The sequence below is a fragment of the Bombus pyrosoma genome, linkage group LG1 (assembly GCF_014825855.1).
Source record: "Bombus pyrosoma isolate SC7728 linkage group LG1, ASM1482585v1, whole genome shotgun sequence".
Lineage (NCBI taxonomy): Eukaryota > Metazoa > Arthropoda > Insecta > Hymenoptera > Apidae > Bombus > Bombus pyrosoma.
In genome coordinates this window covers 7,162,777-7,180,271 of record NC_057770.1, presented here as the reverse complement: position 1 = coordinate 7,180,271, position 17,495 = coordinate 7,162,777, and the positions used below count along the sequence as shown (strand labels likewise).

General features: G+C 36.1%; 1 protein-coding gene across 2 annotated transcripts in view; it reads right to left on the bottom strand.

Moving 5' to 3' along the window:
• The window catches only part of LOC122569543, a 48,175-nt gene extending 36,893 nt beyond the window's left edge, over positions 1-11,282 (bottom strand). The window contains exon 1 of one of the 2 annotated variants that reach the window (XM_043730864.1): positions 10,143-11,282. The gene's annotated coding sequence lies outside the window, so the exon portion shown is untranslated. Of the gene's footprint in view, positions 1-7,888; positions 8,285-10,142 lie in introns of those variants that run through there. The other variant, XM_043730778.1, reaches the window with a different exon arrangement.
• Between the last annotated feature and the right edge of the window lie 6,213 nt (positions 11,283-17,495).

Below are 17,495 nucleotides of genomic sequence, written 5' to 3'. Positions count from 1 at the left end.
GTACGCAGTAGAAATAGAAGATTAATCTTTGTATTATAAAATACGCTTTTGTGATTCGCGTTCCTGACAACACGCGTATCAATTTTAACGAGCTTTGTATATTTTCCTATTTTTATTCGCGAGTATAGCTCGTGACGATTAAATCTCTCACTTGTTTCGTACCACGTTTCGAGAAATGCTCATCGTAAGAAAAAAGATGCGATTCGTCATTTTCATCACGCGCTGCCGTTCTCTCGTTGTGACTCGTTGATCGGGCAAGCTGCTTTAACAGGACGCTTCGCTATTACCATGCTGCTGCAAAGCGGAGTACATACAATACACGCTGTATTATCCGTTTCCAACACAGTCGCGCATAGAATCACAAAAGGTTACTAGGTTTCACATTGCGTAATTATGTCGTCGCTCGTTCCTCCAGGAACACGCTCTGTTCACCGTGTCTAAATTTTTGTTCGAGTTCGATTGAAACGAACGAGCGGACTCTCTGGCTTCTTGCAGAGAATTTTCCACAAAGGTGAACGCTTCACAGAAATACCACGGCCACCGGTAAACAGATGTATTATTCATGCCAAAGATCAAACGTTAAGCATTAAACGTTAATAATTTATCTTTTCCACGGTTAAAGAGGAATTGAATAGGACGGTGTGAAAACAGAGAAAACGGAGTTCACTTTCACGTGGAAATGGATCCCATACTTATTTTTTACAACCTGCGCGTTGTTCCTTTTTTTCAATATTCGTTGACAAATATTCGTGGAACGTACGGTGTATGATTTCGATGACGATGCTATTTTGTTGCTCGTTTCGAATTGAGAAATCGTCGATTCAAAACAGTTTTTGATCCAACGAATGATAATAGTGTTTCGGGGTCATATGTTCCACGTGATCAGCTTCTGAAAGTAGCCAGACAGACGGTCATTCTTTTCGCGTACTCGCATGATATATCCAATCCTCGTGACTCTGGGAAACCTGTTTCGTCGACCTTTAAACGATAATTGCTGTTTATTGTAATTTTCGTTCGAGCTTCGAGCACCGATGGATCGTTCGTCAAATATGGAACGAAATTTTATCATTCGCTTACATCGAGCAATACCAATTTCTATTATAAATACTTCTTGCAATAGCAAAAAAAAACTCTATTTACTTATGAAATTTTGTTTACGTGTGATCAATTGACCGAATAAACTGATCTTCTGTCCATTAAATCTGAACGCGAACATCTATTGCCACGGATGAAAGCGAGGAGAATCAAGAAACTCCTGTTGTGTGAAATCTCGTTACACGAGCTGTTCAGATAGACGAAGTTGTACTATACGGTTTAACAAAACTGTAGTCTAACTTCTATCATCCTAAAGTTATATTGGGTTGGCAACTAATTGATTACGGATTTTATCATTGGGTGGTATTGACAAAATCCGCAATCACTTAGTTGCCAAGCCAATACAATTTTAGGATGATAGGATAGCTCGACTTATTTAATATAATCAAATTAAATAAATATAAATAAATTATATAATTTACGTATATCTAAGATCTATGATATTCGGGAAATAATGAAATAAAACATAGCAGGTGGGTCTTTGTTCGCCGGAAAGTGAAAGAGAAAAGAAATCGAGTCAGAGGAATGGAAGTGATCGAAGAACACCGGAAACCATCGTCGAGACGATTTTCAAGCGTTCGTCGCGTGTTCGCGTTTCCGGGCGGAGAACGTTCGACCTCTTTCTTCTTTTGGCCACAGCCGTAACGTGTAATTACGCTTAATTCGGATTTTCACGTCCCTTTCGTGCCTGCGCGCCTCTCGAAACACGAGAAAGAGCGCGCGCACTCTCGCCAGAATTCGAATCCTCTTCCCACTGTGTTTACTTTCTACGAAAACAATCAGAGGGAATTTTACCGCGATGCTTTCACGATTGTCTCGCGTTCTCATTGTTCCGTGTACGTCAAATCCTATTGAGTTAACACCGCGCTGTCCGCAGCAAACTAACGGCAAGCTTTTTAACTCCTTTGCGCCTTTCCGTGTGAAGACAATTATCGTGCGCGCATCTTGCCCTGCTCGATCCATGACAACTTTATGGGATCTTTCGATCCCTCTCGTCTGTATATGTGCAAATCGACTCGCGAGAAATGCATCGTATATGCGCGCAAGTATTCCGCTATTTGTTTGCCGCAGACGTCTAACGTTTCGTAAGTCTATCCCCTGCGATTTTTAACTAGAACTGTATTTCCTTCATCTCCCGTTTCTGCGGTCGAGAATTAGAAGAATCAACGGACAAGGATGACGCAACTGGCGGTTACTCATCTTGAATTCTATCGTCTTATGGTAGAAAGACCGTTATACATTTTCTAAACTATACGTCCTCCTTGATAAACAGTAATCTGAACTGTAGAAAAATGTATTGTCATAGTCGCGCATTTTTGCCTTATCTTATCGCGATCGACGAATATTACGAAGCATATTGGAAAGAGATGTACCGTGAGAAATAGAAGCTTGTTGCAGCTGGCTTATCGTAGAAATAATTTTTTCTATTACTAAATATATGCCATACGTGTAAGTGGATATTACACGCAAACACTCGCAATAGTAACAAGCGTACAGGAACGAAAATGAAGCCACAAATATCGCGTAACGTTAAAAGAGTATCTGAAAGAAATTTTGGAGACAGAGTGCAAATATAATGGCAGACATATAAACCAGGAAATCTTTTATGAATTTAAATTATACGGCACGATGAATATAACGTAAAGTTGCTTTAAGTTTTGTTAAATTAGAATCGCAAATAAATTCAGCGCGTCGTGCATCGGAATAGCTTGGTCGATATTATTAACGAGCAAAATCGAAAGTATAATGTAAGAAGTATACTTAAATATATTTTAGCACGGAAAGATACACGCATACGTTTTTAAAGATACACGATAACGTTCTACGCGAACCAGGCAAGAAAGTTGAATTATTCAAGCATTTCCATCGGAAAAGGTGCAATTATATTTTCTAACTATCTGGTTGTATCTGGTCGGCTAGTTCGTTAAGAGAATTAATTAAGTACATTTCCTTAAATAAATTAAACAATAAAGCACTGACGAAAGTAAGCTTTCTCCTCTATTTTCATCCTTATGGTTGCTTTATTCCTAAAGAGATATTCGATAACTCGAGTGGTTCTGAGGCGTAACCACTGGTAGACATTTAATTTTAAGAAGAAAAACGGCTGTAGACCTATGTAGAATGAAAGAAACCTTTCCTTTCGCTCGACTAACTTCGAGCGGTAAATCGTTCCGATCCAATAAATAGGAAAAGAATATCGCTGTGCATAATTTTTCCCATTCAAGCGAATCGGTTCTGCCAGCTCGGTCGATCGCTGTAGCTCGATCTCATCGAAAATCCTTGTCCCTCCAACGTGCAATTTCTCGTGTCACTTGTGACGAGTCGCGAGTCTTACTATTTGTGTCTACAAAGCGACACAAAAATTCCTACACTGTAAGGCAAATAATACTAAACGTAAAATGAAACGGAAATTATTCCACATGTTCTGTGTATTCTTCGATACGAACGTACAGAATAAGCGTTAAAAAAAAAAAGAAAGAAAGAATAAAATGAGTTTGAAAAAACGAGAGAATGAAAAAATAACACGTGCGATAAGAATATCCATCAAAATGTCCCAGCAGAAAGAGGTTCATCTCGTATTTGCCATTTTTTTTTAGGTCAGTTTGTTTACCCGGAGGCTACTTATAACTTCGACTACGATTTACATATGGATATCTTTTCCAGAATACTAATGTACTGTATTCTTCGGAAGTACCAGTTCTTCGTCATGCACCTTTCGGTTGGACCTAAAAAATATCCAACCTTGGCTGCTTTCACGTGAATAAGAATCGACCACGGGAAAATCAGAGATTTCTACTCGAATACCGTATGCCTCGTACAGACGTGCAAGATAAACGCGTAGCTCGTAGACAGGTCGCCGAAGAACTGTTACGGCAACGTTTGTTCAAGCAAGACGAAAAAACCCGAGCCAAAGGGGGTTACGTTAAACCGTTGACACGTGATATTCCAGTTCGACCGCGACGCAATAGTATCCGAAATTAACAAGAACGATTCGACGTGGTTTTCAAGTGGCAACACATAGTGTAGGTCTGAACGGGGAATTTATTCCTATCACGAATCCTGACGGCGGAGGTCAATCCACTTAGAGTCAGGATACTTACTCAAACTGGACTTACTGGATATCGTGGAATCGATGATACCGAAGGTTGTGGATGCGATTCACGGAAACCGATCGCGAGATATTTCGTTAGTTATGGTCTCGAACGAAACAAATCGAACGAATCGAACTGCTCTGAATGTGCTATGGGAAACTGTTAACCGAAGGCCTAACAGTTCTTCGACCTTCTAAAACTGTCCAACTTGAGATGGTCGAGAAACGTTTGCGGTTCGATCTGATGGATCTTAAAACGTCGGAATTGCTTGGAAGTAAGCTGGAGCGGCAAATTGTTCGAGAATCGGCTAAGAAGTTAACTACCAAGGCAGACAAAAATTGCTTTCGTTTGATCTTTTTCTTTTTTTTTCTTCTTCTTCTTGTTTCTTCTTCTTTATGCGTTATTAACGTTTAGGGTGATCGAGAAGAATGTTGAGATTGCGTTGGTAACAGAGTAATAACGGATGGAAAATTTGCAGACGACCTCGTTAAATGTTCGTCACGAATTCCAAGTCAATTCTCACACTACGAGTCACACTAAACCGCCGTTCAAACGCGGTAATTTGTTTTAACCCGTTAACCCCTTATTCCTTTTACGATTACTAGATCGGTGGATTTACCAAAGGAAGAGCACTCGTTCGCCAGTTTTAATTGAATTGCTGGAGAAGGATTTATCGTATAAAATTCTATATATTATATATACATGTAAATATATTTCTTGCACTTGCATATTTCATAGGATACTCGATAGTTGTACAATTATTTTCATTATGAAATACATTTTTGAATATCTTCTTTGGTAGGATAAAGCTCGCAGAAATGTTTCTTCGGCTTTTGAAAAACATCATATATCTTCTTGCATCTTTTTCTCTGGCATTTTATTTATCAGATGAAATTTCTAAGCAATGACGTAAGATGTTTGTTTTGTTTCAAACAACAGAATAAAATGACAAAATATATACAGCTATATATTCTTTGAGTAATCAGAAAACTAGTATTCTACAATTTAGGAATAATAATTATTATAAAAAATGGTTTAGTTTCGGGATAATAGTAAGCCAGTAGAATACAATAAAGCTTGAAAAATACGGACATACGACAAGCTACGTATCTTCCATTATGTCGTAAAGATTTGAGATATGAGATATTACTATACATAGTTTGACGAAAAAAATAAGAACTATTCTTTTTTAAGACAGACCGTAAATTTATATAATTTCAGTATTTTTATTGAATTTACGTCAATCATAAAAATGTTTCTGACAGATGCATATTATGTGCCGTGCAGGAAAACGTTGCATATTAAATAATCATAGTAAGTCACTCTATGGCTTAAATGAAATATTCTTGACGCAGATGAGCTTATTACCAAAGAATTCGATAATTTTTCAGCTATTATGTAATTTGCGACAAATCTTACTTAATGTTACAAAACACTCCGGGACGTTCTTTTGAAATATCGCCACAAGCGGCATTATAGCTGAATTACAACAATTATGTTTCGCGTGTTTGGTATATCCTCCTTTTCTATTAAAAATCTGGATAGAAGAAAATAACACTTGTAAGTACCGAGACAGGATCGATGAGTTAACAACTTCAACGAAGGTTTCTTCGTTTGTACTCACGTAATAATACACGTGATCATTATCTATGATCTAAAGAAAAAAATAAAGGATATACGGAAAATCCGTAAACGCTTGAATACTGTTTTCCGCTTGGGAAAAGATTACTGCTGCTCCATCGCGTGAACCAGTATTAATAAATAAAAAGACATAGGAGAATCCAGCACAACCTATTAAGCTACTTTGAATATCTAAAATAGAAAAATACACGTTGATATTACGTCAGTATCTATTTACATTGTTATTGAGGATAAAAATATACTTTGTACAAAGTTACTTCTGAGAAATTGAAACATTAATTCTTTCTTATTCTAATATCAAAACAGTTATTTTTTATTTGTGCTCCTTTCTCGTTCTGTTTTCGTAGAATGAGAATTAATCAAGAAGAATTAATGGTAGGAAGTTAATTAAGGTAGAAAAAATGACAAGTTAATTAACTCAGTCTATAAATTTCAGATCGAATATTAATATCCTTTTGTGTTTCGTATACCTTCCCAAGACTAAATATTTAAGAAATGAAAAAATATATTTCTTTATGTATTTCACCTTGTTTTTTGATATTCCTTTTTGGGTTAAACTATAATCGAAGCCACGTGATGCTACCTTGTTCGAAATACCAAAAGGTAGCAGTGAAACAAGCGACCGCGTTTCTCCGCGTTGAAGGAATGCATGCAAAATGACCGACATAAGAGTTTACTTATCACCTGAGCGTTAAAATGTAAAATTTCAGCACATTGTGTTGTTTCCTTCGGGCAGTTTTAAGACGACGTTGTTATTACAAACTGTACAATATTTCGTAATTATATAATAAAGTTAAAATGCATTTTTGAAAGATATACATGTTAAGTATTAATCGATACTTTTTAATAATCATCATTGCAATCGTTTTTACTTAACAGCGACATAAAATTGAATCTATAGTGGACATTTCATTTCTTCTTAGTCGACGTCTATCTTTACCATCAATTATTCATGCTGTGATGATGAAAGAATATTTTAGACATTTTTTCAACGTACAAACATTTAAAGGTCAGTGGTCCACAGATTCGTTCACGTATTAAGTAACGTTTGCGGATCAACACAAAAGCCACTCAAATTTGAAAAGATTCCTTTCTTAATTGTACCTTCTTCATGATGAACGCATCGTATAGTCAAGTATAGTGTAAGCAACAAGAGTAATTTCTACAGTCATTTATTTTTTTCTGTAAAGGATTTCAGTGTAATAAACGCAAACTGCTTAGAAGGACAAAATTAATTTTTCTGCGTTTAAATAAGAGTTTGTAACCAGCAAACTCTAAACATTCACACTGTATAACATTTCATAATAATTCCTATTTATGTAAATATATAATTTATCTTTATTTTTATATCAATTTTATAGAAATCATTTATACTATTTAATTTAATTATTAAATTACATAAATTCATACATTATTTCTTGAAAAACTTTCCTATTTACTTCAAAATCTCTCTTGGTGATCACATAGTCGGGCGACTAGAGTCCTTCAAATGTTTCGACAATTAACCTCAAATCCTACTATATTTGCAATGAAACGTCCAAACAACACTTGCAGTTTTTCAAGAATTAGGTTATACTCTATATAGACAATCTAATTGTATATAGTAGTCATAGTATCATTAATATGAATAATTTCTCCAAATGGACTGTTTCTTTGCCTCTTATGTCATCTTTAGACAAATTTTTTTATGCGTATATGTCGTTCGCTGAGAACTAATTATTTTATCTATTGCATTATGTGTAATGGGTTTATTTATTCATTAGTAATAATAATAATAATAATAATAATAATAATGATAGTAATCGTAACAGTCGTCTTACACTATACTTGACATTTCTGCACAACTACGTCCTCTCAAAATGTCAGAATATTCTAGGAATTTTATGTCTGTCATTTCCAACATCGATAAACTCTCCATATACTCATTTCCTGGCACGATCAACGACGAATCCTGCGTACATACACGTTAAACGACAGAGACGCGAAACGAGACCACGAGGAAAGCGACCGAAGCGAGAGATAAAAGCGGAAGCGGATTGATAAGAAGAAGCTGGACTTACCGCGGCTGCCACCTAATCCGTTCACGATCGTATCCAGAGTGTCATGGCACAACGATACAACAATATAATCAGCCGCGCACACTGGCGAACCGGCTTGAAAAAGAAACCACCGTCAAAAAAACTTTGAAAACAGAACTTCACTGACAGTTTATTTCCACACTGTTTTGCGTATATGTACTCTAGAGGATAGACAGCTGCGGTCCGCGGTTACATGTCGCACTGTCGCACGCGTGTACCGGGCCTAAAATTCGCAGGTTAGCTCCGATTGGCTGGCGGACCTCGATCGCCGAGTGGCAATCGAAGGAAATCGATTCACCTCAAAATCGAATGGATCGAGATCACATAAAACGAAGCGAGCATGCCGAACGTCGCCGGCCAAGTGAGAGGCTAGCGGCACTACCGACCAACCAATGTGACGTCAGAGTGCCTCCTCTCTTTTTGCCATTCCACGGCGATCGCCGCGAGAAAGGTGCTTGTACAACTTCGTATTCCCTTCTCTTCTGTCCTTGTTTGCGAGGAGCACCGAGGAGACCTTAAGGATACCTCGCTGCCAGCGAATATTTTCATCGAAATTCTTTGGACGAATTACCTTTACAGTCGTACTCGACAGGGATCATCCGCGAAATAATACCTCGAAGAGAGAAGCAGAGAGAATCCTATATACCGGTGGCAAAAGGCGGAAAACATGAACGATGGTTAAAACGTTTGTCGAATCGACTAGTGAATTGCACGAGGCTTTTGGTCAAGCGCGAAAACGTGAAATTGGTACACTTAAATGGTCCACTAACCAGTGCTGGAAATGGAGGAGACTGACAATGAGATTGAAAAATTGAATAAGGCAGCTCCAGAAATATCGCATCGAACTGTATAATTGTATTTTAATATAATCGATAATCGTTTTTCAAATTTATATAACTTTTATATTCCTTGTACATATCACGAAGGGTATTATATTACATGAAATGTGAAGCTAATTTCGGTCATATGTTATGTAGAAAGGAAGGTGATGTTAGTTTTAGTAATTGAAGAAAATTGCAGTCTTGCTTTTCCCTCGTTATCCGTTCAATAAACTTGTCGCGCGTATGTATTTTATATAGCCGATGAAGTTTTAGACACAAACTAGTTGATCAAGTGTATTCAAGCGTTACTATATTAGATTGGTTGAGTAACGGACATTTTTTTTAGTTTTTCAAGATATCTTAGTTTAAATGTTGAAACGCAAGAATACTGTTGCCAACGAAGTGTATTTATTTATCCTGACAAAATTAAAAATATTATTTACAACGTTACTCAAAACAGTTCATCCGCATAAATTTCCAAAACATGAAATTTTTCAAAAGATTATAATTATTAATTCTCGCAGATTTCATTATACAATGAAATTAAATAAATAATGAATAAGGAAGAAAATTAAAAGCGTTTCACATTTTTTTAAACTTATGGCGGATGTAAAACTTGTCGAATGTATTTAAAAATCCGTAAATAACAGTCTCTCATATATACGTGGTTCTTGTAAACTGTATATCGACGTAGATGTCATTATTTACGTAGAAATTGACTTTCACTGAATAAAGCTACTTTTTAGGTAACAATCATATAGTTAAAGTGAACCAAGACCAATGTTACGCTTGGTTCACTGAGCCATTCAATTACGTACGGGAAAAAAGAGATACATACATATAGAGAATATAGCAGACGTCTGATTATCCGCAACGAATGTGAAATAGATCTTACAGATACATAAAATTATAAATTTTTCAGGGCAAGGTGAAAAAACTACAGGTGTCCATTGAACAGCTGCAAAAATATCAGTATATATATAGTCATAAAGTTGCATATTTATTTCCTTCCCTTCTCCAGCAAGCGCGGAACGAATGTATACATATATCGACTAAAGAGAAAGATATACTTTTTAATTTAAATATAACTGTTTTTATATAATTTATACATGCCGTTATATACAATAATGTGGTTCTGCTCGAAAAATATTTTTCAACACAACGTAATAATAATAACATGAACGTAAAGTTTCGAGGATGATATACCTTATATATACATACAAAATTCCTTTACTTTAAAAAAATAATCGGTACTAATATAATTTGCTAAATTGCCAAACCTTTTATAATTACTGCCAAACTTTTTATAATTACCAATGTCCATAAAAATTGAAATAATTTACTTCACAAACATATTCAGAAGTGAAAAATAAATTAAAAATATGTTAAATGGCATTTATACTTGCAGAATTTACCAACAGCTGTTAAGGAAGGGAGTCCGCGCCTCTACAAAGCGATTCTCTTATTTAGGTCAAATTCCATCCTACAGGAATCTCTCTTAACTCGACCGACCTATTTTTGCTGCACGTTGTAGTTGCCCTTCAATACACCAGGTGTAGCAGGCATCAGGGTGAACATAGTCGCAGAATCCTTGGAATAAATGAATACTATCGAGGCTGGATAACGCTTGAAATGTGACATTTCCAAACGAGCCGGGCATGATCTTGTTTTTCTTGAAAAGGTTCGGTCATGTCACCCGTTACATGACACCGTACGCGCTCCTCGAACACGGCGCAAAGCGAAGACCGAGCACTTTCACGTGGAGGCCGCGTTAGTAAATATCATGGCCATATTTTCTATCTGCTCGTCTTTATCTCGCCTGTTCTTCGCCGCGAGAAGCACGCCTATCTCTTTCTGCTTCGCAATAATCGAGTGTGGGTCATTACACGTTCTTGTCTCCTTATTTATTCGTCGTCGACACCGCCACTTGTCGAAAACATGTCGTGCTAACCAAGTCCTCCGATTTTTCATCGTAAACGTTCCTCCGGCTGCAATCTGCACGGTGTATCGCGTTCCACTGCCTCAATTATCGCACTCGATTACATAAAACTCTGTTATAATTTTCGTGTCACTGTCCCATTTTCGGATAATTCCTTTGAATCTCCTCGTTGTTATCGAAAGATATTAATGCACAAAATAAAGAAGCAAGCAAAGATACACAAAGATATGAACCGTTTCGGTACTAATTGATTTCCATGCCACGTATCAACTTATGGCCGTGTACAACTGTCTGTCAACGATGCGAAATTGTGGCCGTTTCTCCAATTTAAACGTTTTATTAATCGTCGTTCCTTCCAAATCCTTGCGCAAATAACGATACTCTAAGTGAGAACTGTGGGAATTTTGGAAAAATTATCCCAATTGCGAGCCATCTGATTCAAAGTTTCCGTGAAGATACGCATATATGGGAACGTTTAATGCGAAATAATTAGTACGCCAATGGCTTAACATCGACGAAGTGTTTAACTCTTGTCACTAAAACGGCGAATATTTGTTCAATTTCGTATCTTTACAACCGTAGTAAAAGGAATGGAATCTAAATAATGATTCGCTTCACCTGTTAAATATTATAATGACCACTTTAATTTCAATATTTTATATATTTTTACATATCATGAACACGTAAGCATCCATAAATAGTAGGTAACAGCAACGGAATTTTTACAAGCGCCTATCATGTATACATGTGTTCATAGGTCAAGAGAATGGATTCTGACGAATGCATATAGACATTCGTAGGGTCGTAACAATGAAAGATGAATATTATCGAGAGCGAATCGTCGCGACGGCAGGAGCAAGTCCTAATTCGAAACTCGGACGAGTTTCACCGATGGAAATTCAACAAATCCTTGCAGTTTCTAACGCTTCGCACGATCTTCCACGAAAAGCAACGTCGATCGCCATGGAACTATCGCGAGTTGCGGAAGCAAGCCGAGTTTACGATCGCGACTTTTTCTTCAGCTTTATAGCATGGCATCCGAGTCTCGGTCAGTGGACTGGAGCCATCACGAGAGTAGAAGGAAGCCTGCCAAGGAGAACGAGAAAATTTTCTCTCAGCATCCGCGATCCTCTGTTCCCTATTTCCGATCTAATATGCTATCCGCGAGAAGCACGATCGCGTACAACAAGCGAATATTTTTTATCAGATCGGCAAGCAAATTCCTTCGTAATCTACGATACCTTAAACGCGCTCGTGGCAGAATGATCGACAGTTCCTTCGGTATCTTGCGCGCTGGTATTCGCGTTACGTTAACGCTGCATTAAAGTGACGTAACATTTATGCAAGTTATTTGTCGGAATGATATTTTTAGTTACAAAGCGTTCGCTCGTGAAACGTCGACCTTTCCAGTCAGGACGAACGCTTTGTAAACTACCGACATTAATCATCGCGCGTACAGGCTGTTTCAAAGTAACAAGCGAGAACCGGCGATGAATCGGTCGATCTGTCGGTTGATACGTTCAATAGATTTCAAGCAAATTACTCGACGAATTAATTTGGGCACTTTGTCGAGTTTAGCTTTTCATTCAGCGAATGTAACCTTTCATATTTTCACGACAATTCATAATAATGTTATAATCTTTCTCCAATCTCGTCAAGTACACAGCGAAATTTAATATGAATTACTGAAAATTTGTTATAAACTGTTTTGAATAATTTAAAATATGTTCCTAGAAGAAAGTGGTTGCCTGCCACAGCTACGCTTGTTCAAAGCAAGCGTTCGAAGTGAAAACCGTTCGTTCCGATAAATTCGAACGTACCTTCTCACGATTTTTCTCATTATTTTCTTCGCTCTCTATTGCCAAGAATGCAAAGGAAATTAATCGGCAAGCAGATATATTTATTCCATGGTCACGTATTAGTTATCGAGACATGAACTCTTAAGATAATTAATATTGGGTTGACTACTATGTTGTCAATACCGTCATTTTTCCGCAAGGAGGGGAAAATGCTATTACGCATATGCAGTAATGTGTGACTGAGTTATTTGGAAATTGGTAGATGGCACTAAAGGTACCTTTATCCGCCCTTTTAACTTTACAACCCCGGAACCATTTCAGAGTTGGGTACTGTACAGGTATACACTATATATACAGGCCACTTAATAACAAAATTCGCAATCATTTAGTTGCCGACCAAATAAATACCCTACATAATGTACTTACATATACATATGTACATATACATGTAGTTACATATTTATAACGATGTTATAGTTAAAAAAATAATTGCATATTTTAGAAATATTTGTTATTTCAATTCTTACATTAAACGCAACAATTTTGTCACATTTCTGCAGTATCTGTCAATAATTATTTCTTTTTAAATAAATCGTAACGGATGTGAATAGAAACTAGTTTTACGTAGTATCTGTATTATAATAAATATACATATGAGATGGATTAAACGTGTAGGTTTGTTTGATAAAGAAACGAACGGATGAATTTGTAATAGTCAGTTATATTAAAATCAGTACAGATACAAGAGATAGTGTATGCCAGTTATAATCGTCGTTCGCTTAACGCTATTATGTCGATCGAAAAAATAATAACAATAATATCCTAGGAAACACGTTTATACATTTATATCGGCGGATGTTACCACAAAAAGTTAACCTTCTTATGTAACTCCGGCTGAAAATTACAAGAAATGGCAATAACAATATGTCCTGAATTCATTTGCCTTTAGACTTTGTAAATCAAAACAATCTTTAATATTCAAAGGTACAATAATACGATTCTTTCTCAGATTCGAATTTTCCGTTTCCATTTGAACTTTTTTCGATATATAAAAAATAGCCACTTTTTCTTCTTTGTATCAATATTCGAAGTTTATATTGCAAAGGTGTCTGTGATCAAAGTTCGTATACATCATTTCATGTTCTTACTATTGTTCGTATATATTCGTACACTTGTGTAATAACCTATATAAGCAAAAATAATTTATAGAAATTTATAGAAAAGTATTTGTCAAGTGTACGATAATAAAGCTATAAATGGAAGAACAGATTTCGTTTCAAAATTAACTTGCTTACGCACATAGTTAAGGTGCGGTTGGCTCTTATTATCAACAGTCCTCCCTTGAGATATTTACAATATAACGTTAATTATATCTGATATTACATTCGGCCTTACAGTCTTACAAATATGCTTTTACTCAGGTTAATTCATTCGTTACTGGAGTCCCTTCGTCATATAGTTAGCTGAATGGTGTATTATTACTTAATCCCCTAATAAAGATTTCCACTTCGCTACCCTAACTCGTAAATCAATCCTTATTTATCACGAGAGTTATTGTGTAGAAAAATACGTCCATTTATTTTAAATTTCTTCAAAGATTTGACAATCGCCAATATATGCAACATATGGTAAAATCAGGGCCGGCGCAAGGCAGGTTCAGGTCTGCGTTTTGAGAGACCTTGCGGCCTACGAAAATTACCCAATTAAAAAACACCTATTTTGATTGACTTTTTACAGAATGATGATGCATTAACAGATGCAAGATATTTTTTTAGTAGCGATAATTCAGTTTAAAAGAGTGACAAAAATCATCAAAGTTCAGTGTAACTCCATAAAGTCCTCATAATAATAGACGCACAATGTTTTTTGTTTTATATTATTTTGTCGAATTACGTACGATCCATTTTGTTCTGTTGAGACAAACATCGCGACGTTTCACAGACTTGGTTTCACGTTTATATGACACAAAGAATATAACCTAACAAACACGAAGATGGTATCCCGCTGACGGTAGCCACCCACATGATAATCAAACAGCTAAAAAATTCTACCAAATGTCCAAATTGGACAAATTGTGAATGTAAAGAATTAAATAAAAAAAGAAAAAAAAAAAAACGTTTATATGAAGGTGCACTGTTGTGAAAAAACACGTTTGCGAAAGAAAGACGCTTTTCGGATAACCTAATACTTTAGATAAATATCCAGGCGCTTTCAGAAAAATGTACTTTTTAGAGAAATTAAACTACATCAATAGTTTTTTTTACAAAAGTCATACATGATTGCAGATTTTGTACTTTCATTGAATTTTTTGCCCCTTGAAAGCGAATTATGGATGCGAAAAAATATTACTTGGATATGTTTAAAAAACTGTTTATAAAGAATATATAATATGTAACAACATTTGTAAGTGAATAATTTCTCATTGTGAAATTTAAGTGTAGGATTTGAATGTATATTCATGCCCTGCAAAGATCCTGGGTGAAACACTTCCGCTGTAATAAAATTGACCCGCGTGCTGTCAATATAATCTCAACATTGTATATTAGTACTTTTAATTTTGCAAATGCGCTTGCCCCTTCGTTACTGAAACGAAAATCTCAATACAAGTTTTGTAAGAAACAGTATAACCTAAATAACCTTTTCTTTGTCATCGGTAATAACGGTACAATTAATAACAAAACAATGTTCCCCTTCAACAATTTGCGAGAATCTTTGTTAAGAAATTTCTAGGATACGTTTAATCTGTTGCAAAGGTTAAACAAAACCTTCGGGAATTCATATTGTCCATCAGATACAACAAACCCGTTATATTTCCAATTTTCTTCATCTATGAATACATGGAAAATTCTATTGTCTAAGTCGAGAGTGGAGAAAATATTGCCTTGTAGATTGTCTGGTCGATCTTCCACTGGAGATTGCACGATATTTCGCAATTTTCGATATTTTACGGTAGTCTACGCATAATCGCACTGGATCATTTCTCTTTTTAACTACAACTATCGAGCTCGCATATTCGGACAAGAAGAGCTGTACGATTCCACCGCACAGACACTCGTCCAACTGTTCATTTACCTTAACTCTTGAGATAATCGACGCGCTCGATAAACCGGTTCGTTATCTTTCGCTAAAATCGACTTTTTGATTTTGCATTCTTCGGTCTTCAAAGGTTCATACGATTCTACTCTGTTTCCTATTGCGACTCTATGTTTCAAATTTGCAGAGCACAAAGGATATAACCTAACAAACACGAAGATGGTACCCCGCTGGGGGTAGCCACCCACATGTTATCTTTCTTTTTCTTTTTTTTTTATTGTTTGTTTTTAATTTTACAATTTGTTCAGTGGGACATTAGGTAAAATACACATGTTATTTAGCAATTAAGTTAGAAAAATTTACCAAATGTCTAGCTGGACAAATTGCAAAGTATAAATTAAATGATAATAAAAAAAAAAAGAGAAATTAACTCATTCTCGAGTATCGGTACGCAATTTGCAAGGAGTAACATGTCGCGAATAGTATTCGTCGAGACTTTCGTCTTTTCTTCAGATGCGACGATCGAACTCCTTTCGCCTTATCCGCCTCGTAGCTGAACGCAGCGCATAATTCGATGAACAACTCGTACATTCGTTTTCTGCCACCTCATAAAATACTTTGAGCAATTCCAGCTGTTCCCTCCGCGTTCAAAACGCGTCTTCTCTGCCATCGAAATTGCTTAATAATTCCGCGATCCCTCAAACGATCGTTTTTAAGCGTTGTACACTTATCATCGACGCTAAACTGTCGCTGTTACGACGCATTTGCAGAGTCTACACTAGTTCAAGTTCGCGTTGCATAAGTTACATATCGCGGTTCATTCCCGCAATCTCTAGAGTCGCGCACTCCCATCATATTTTAGTGTATATATCATACAACATTGTACAATGTACAATGTTTGCTTCGGAGGAGATACGTTTTTCGTAACTCGTACCTCGCTGCAAGGTTCTTCGACACTTAAACGACATAATCCGAGCAAATGAAATGTGTCACTAACCGTGTAAATTGTATTTCCGATATCTGGAATATTTAGATTTCTGTTTCTTAAAACGTACGAATCCCTTAATTATCGCACACGTAATATATAAGACTATTATTTCGATTTTATGGTTGTAGGTATAATGTTAATGGATATACGCGATCCTAGATTTTACAATATTAGTTTCATGAAATCTTAGAGCTGAATCACCGATATTCGGCGTACCTGTGGCATCTCCAAATACGGCAAAAGTCAAGTAAGAATGGCCCACTGTGGGCGTTTAATATTGAATTTTAATACATCACTGATCACGAATATCCCGGTAAACGTATGTCGCATCGATTTAGTAGAACACTTATTTTCTAGCTTGGTAAAAAGATTCGAAACGAACGAACAACTTTCCAGCATATAAAAATATTTCACGCGTCTTATATAATATTTCTTTTACATAATAACGTTCAAAAATTACCATCGATAATTCATTTAATTTAATAACGAATATTCAAATGCTTCTGTTATCTAAATTTAATGTAACTTGAGAAAAGGAAGCGTAATAACTATTTATCAGATACACGAATCGAACGATCTTTCGAAGGAATTGCGAAAGGTTGAAAGACGAAAGAAGTAAAAGAAAAAGCTATCAAATACTGTTTACATTTTCGACGACAACGAACTCGAAATAGCAAAGTCAACCTGTTTTTATTAACATAGCCATTGTCGATTAAAGAGCTGCTCGTTCATCCGTTTTTGCGGTCAACGTGTGTTTTCTCGCGTTTCACAGCACTTCGTTCTTTTCCACGTAGCATAAAATCTGTGCATGCGTGAAAAATAGATGAACGGTATCTAGCAATAAGTGTAATTCACGTCATATTTTATGTCAAGAACATATGACTATAACAAATCTCACGTTATTGAAGACTACAAAACCTTTCTAATTTTCGTAACGAAACGTCCAAATAATGTCACATTAATTTAATTGTTATTCGATAGAAATGTGACACTGAACGCGTACTCTTTT